We start from the raw sequence: 5455 nt of genomic DNA, 5'->3' as shown, positions 1-5455 counted from the left end.
TCTAGTCTCTCCACTTCTCCACAATCCATCTTCCACACAACTGTTAAAGTAATTTTCCATAAGTATAAATCAAACCATGGTTTCCCATACTCAATAAACTCAAGTAGTTCCTAATTACATTCTGGATCAAATAAATATAATGTCTTCTGTTTAATCCCTTCTTACCTTTCCAATCTGTTTATATTTCATTCCTTTCTGCACATTCTAAAATCTTTCCATATTGGTTTATTTATTCCTCTCACATGACCCATAATTCTATACTGCCTTTCTTCCATATCTGAAATGTCCACCCTCCTTGTTGCCATCTCTTATTATCCCTGTCTTTCTTTAATGACTCAGCTCAAATACCTTCTATAGGAAGCTTTTGCCAATTCCCCATGACCTACTCTAATCTACTAGAACCTTTCCTTCAAAGACTTACTCCAATTTATTTTATAAATTTTGTATGCTACATTTTATATTATTTTACCTCTTAAAATGGAAGCTCCTTGAGGGCAGGAATGGATTTATTTTATTTAATTTTCCCTTGAAGTTTAATCTTTTTTGTTAATAAGAATTCATCTTCCTCCCATCAGATCCAGTGAAGAGTTAAAAAAAGAAAGAAAGAAAGAAAGAAAGAAAGAAAGAAAGAAAATCCTTTTCTTTGTTATAAGGGTTTTTTGTCTTTCTAATTAAAAAACTGAATAGTAGGGGCGGCGGGTTGGGGGGGGTGGAGAGGAAGGAAAGGGGGGAAGAGAAAACAAATTCTTCATTGGACATATCCAAAAAGCTACATTTCATTTCTGCCTTTTCGGTTTATCATCCTTCTTCCAGGAGATGGTAGTGTACTTCATCTTTGATTCTCTGGAATCATAATTGTCATTTAATTTTCAGAGTTCTAACAACTTTCAAAGCTGTTTTTCTTAATATTTTTGTTGTATAAATTATTCTTGTACTTTTGCTCATTTCACTTTGCATCAGTTCAAAGAGGTCTTCCCAGATAATGAAACTATCCATTTCATTATTTCTTATGAATCAACAACATTCTATATTATATTTATGTACAATAATTCATTTAGTTATTTCCCAAGACATTGATATCTCCTTAGTTTCTACTCTTATTCTATTGCATTTCATGGAAAGAGTTTAACATTGCCCCAATGTCCTGCCACTAAAATGTAAGCTCCTTAAGGATAGTGATTATCTTTTGGTTTTGATAAGTCATGGGGCTTATCAAAATGCCTGGCATATAGGAAGTATTTAATAAATGCTTGTTGATTCATTGATATCAGGCCTTAATGAGAAATAATTGTTGAAAATATTTTTCCCAATTAACTACTCCCCTTGACATTTAAAATGCTTTGATGTTCATGAGATATCTTTTTAATTTAGCGTAATAAAAATTATCCACATTGCCTTCTATAATTACTTTTATTCCTTGTGTCATTAATAGATTAAAAATAAATGAATGGAAAATAGAGTTAAAAGAATCAGAAACTATTAGAAACAATAAATTAATTGCAAACATGAAAGTAAACATAATTTCTTTTTGGAAAAAATCTCTTATTTTTTACAAATTGCTATAAAAATTGGAAAACAATTTGGCAGAAATTAGAATTAGACTAATATCTCATACAATATATTATAATTAATTAAAAATGTATCTCTTCTCTAGAAATTAAAGATAATTTTTTTAATTAAAAGAGAACCAGGTAGATTGGGTATCTTTCATAATACAGTTGAAAAAGAATTCTTTTCCAAGCAAGAGACAAACATGATCACTAAAGATAAAATAGATAATTTCAACTATATAAATTTGAAAAGCTTTGTATGAACAATAAGGAGAAAAAAGAAAACTGTCAGGTAGGAAAGTTTTGTGTTAAATACATCATATTATTAATAAACATTTGATAATCAAAATTCATACATATATGTGCGTCTGTTTATATATGTTTCAAGATACATATAGTCATTGCTATAGTTATATACATATACACATACATTACTGTAAAGCTATTTCCCAAAGGATGTCAAAAATTATGAAGAGTTCTCAAAAGAATTGCATACTATCAACAGTTATATGAAAGACTGTTTCAAATAAATAATAATAATAACTTGAATGCAAAAAATATGAAATTTCACAATCTATTTAACAAATTGGTAAAAAAAAATGTCAAAAAATAAAATTTTTTATTGTTAGAGGGGCTATGAAAAAACAGGGAGAGTATCATACTCTTGTGGAGCTGTGAATTGATCCAACCATTTTGGAGTACAATTTAGAATTATGATTAGAAAGTAAGCAAGGCTAAAAATTGGAAATTAAGGGAATGCCCATTAATTAGGGAATTATTAAACAAAGTGTAATATGATTGTAGTGGAATATTTTTTGTGCTATAAGAAATGACTTGAGAAGCTAAATGGCACAGTGGATAAAAACTCCACTTTAGTCCTGCAATCAGGAAGATCTGAGTTCAAATCCAACCTACTAGATGTGTGATCGGGATAAGTCACTTAACCTCAATCATTGTGCCCCCCCCCAAAAAAATTGATGAGCAGGACAATTCCAGAAAAACCTCGAAAGACTATATAAACTGATACAAAATGAAATAAGCTAAACCAGAGCATTTTGCACAAAAACAATGTTAACATAAACAATTGTGAATGATGCAGCTATCTCAGCTCAATGATCCAAGACAACCATGATGACTCATGATGAAATATGCTATTTATTCACCTCCAGAGAAAAAACTGATAGCTTTATATATAGACTGAATATATACTGAATATAGACAGAAGCTATTTTCCACTTTCTTTCTTAATTTCTTTTTTGTTTTTCCCCTATGAAATAACTAATATAGAAATATTTTTACATGATTGCGAATGTATAATCTTAATTGTTGAGGACCAAATGCATATGGAATACTATCTGTAATATTGGACTTGGTTGTATTGGTTAGTTTATCTGTACTGCTTTTATTTTCTCTACTTTTTATTCTTTGTTATAAGGAATGGATCTCAAGTTTGGGGGATGTATTGGGAAACTAAGGTGATAGAAAAACAAAAGTTCAATAAGATTTTGTAAATAAATGTCTCTTCTAGCCATGGTTGTTCAAGGGACCACTTTCCATTCTCTAATCTATCTATCTATGTATCTGTCTATTTATAGGCCATATATTCATTGTGAAATTACTGTATAAAATATAAATCTAAATATAATTTAGTTAACCAATTTCCAGTTTTCTCCCCATTTTCATTGAATAGATGGACATTTTCTTCAAAACTATGCAGTTTTGGATTTATCAAAACAGACTTCTTGATTTTTTGGTTTTGTTGACTTAATCTTTTTCATTGAGCAATCTTTTCTATCTTACAAAAGATTGTATTAGGGCAGCTAGATGGCACAGTAGATAGAGGACTAGCCCTGAAGTCAGGAGTATCTGAGTTCAAATCTGGCCTCAGACACTTAACACTTTCCAGCTATATGATTCTGGGCAAGTAATTTAATTCCAATTGCCTCAGCAACAGCAAAAAATCATACTAAATGATTCTGATGATCAAATTGTGTATAATTTGACCTCTAGTGATAGTTTTCCTTCATTCCTACTTTTTAAAAATTCCATTGATATGGTTGACTTCTGTTTTTAGAGATTAAGTTTTTTTATATTTTTATAGAATAGGCACCAAATCTGTAAATTAATTAGGATGTAACTTTCCTGTTTTTATCAAAGTTCTTTTACCAAAAGTTCTTCCACATTTATATTTTTAAATTATAAAACTGCCATTCTCTTTTTTCAATATCTTAAGCCCTTGGTTTTGTCACACATAAAAAAGGAGATAATAATAACACTGATTTCATAGGGCTGTTGTGAGAATCAAATGAAATAATGTATATGAAGCAATATGTAAATCTTTTAAAGTTTTATTTCTATTTTGAAGCATTCCATAGATTCTAATTCAATTATTTGGGGAGTTTCATGGAATTTGTCTTTTAGCTTTGTTTATACAGAAATTTTTGGTTTGCTATTTATTAGATTGTACTGTTTCCCTGATTTACTTTTTTTTTCTTTAAGTATATTATTACTTATTTTTCTGCTTATAGGCTGAACTTATACTTAATCTCTTTCTTTTGGCTTTTCTGCCATCTATTTCCTTTTCTCTTGATCAGATTGCATTGCATCAGGCTTCCAGAAAACTTGACCTTTCCTCAATGTGTCCTGTGACATTCAATCCTATTCTGACTAGGATTCTGACTACCAATATTAGGCAATTTCAAAATTTCTCTACATTAAAGGATGAAAATATATGGTTTGTTCCTTTATGTATGAAAATTCATGGAGAGGGGAACCTCTGCAACAATATTTATACTTCATACCTTCTCTCAGCATGGAGATTGGGTCTGTGCTGCTTGTTTTCCACCCCATTAGATAATTCAATACTCTACTCATTAAGATATGAGGATAGAATAGTCAGACTAAGTTAATGCCTTGAAGAAAGTTATAGAAATTGCCACAGCAAAAGCACAAAATGGAAACTTATTAGGTTTGTAGCAAAGGGCAGAAAGCATTCTGAGGAATGAGTTCTTTGCTGAGACTTTCACTGTTGTTTCAGAATGCTTTAAAAGTGTGACAATGCTTCCTCATCTTTATGTGACAATTTTAATAACATCTTGTTAACTTGAAGTTAGGTCAGGGAAAAACAATACACGTTTATATAATGCTATGTACTATGATAAATGCTGTGTAAATATATTCAATATTATTGAAAGGTAGGTACTATTCATTATTATCATTTTTCACTTGACAGAACTGAGGCAAATATAGGGTAAATGACTTTCCCAGGGTCATAAAGCTAGTAAATGCCTGAGGCCAGTAAATGCCTCAGGTCTTCTTGGTTCCAGACTGGGCATTCACTTTACTGCATTGCATTGATGCCTTGTAGGGTTTTTAGGTTAAACTGAGAAAGTTTTCTCCAGCATCATTTGATTATATCCAACTATGTCCCCCTAATTATAATTTGGGTGCTAAGTCATATGCAAAAACAAACTACTCAAGCTTGAAAAAAGGTAATTCTAGGATAATGATTTGGATATGTTCTCATATGTATTTCTGTTTCGGGGCAGACAAAAAAGAGGACCTCCAATCTTCATAGGATTTTGCTATATTCACATTCAATTGAATTGTGTAATAGGAGTGGAGGTTGAAAAAATTGGCTGAAACAAAAGATTTACAATTTTTGTGGAATTTTGTATCTTTACTTCTCCCTACTTGACTACCAACTTTGATTTGGCTACAGAAGGGGACAAGACATTTGAAATACCTGTTCATTCATGGAAACACCAAGGTATTATGAATCCAAGTTTTAGACTTACAGAAACTAGAGCAATAAAAAAAGGAACCATTCTTTATAAATTTATAGATTTTTCTATTCTCTATGAACCCCTTTCATAGAATCATGGAATAACAACACTACAGTGGTA

Source organism: Antechinus flavipes, chromosome 3 (genome assembly GCF_016432865.1).
Source record: "Antechinus flavipes isolate AdamAnt ecotype Samford, QLD, Australia chromosome 3, AdamAnt_v2, whole genome shotgun sequence".
In the NCBI taxonomy this organism is placed as follows: Eukaryota; Metazoa; Chordata; class Mammalia; order Dasyuromorphia; family Dasyuridae; genus Antechinus; species Antechinus flavipes.
Note: the sequence above shows the minus strand (reverse complement) of the source record.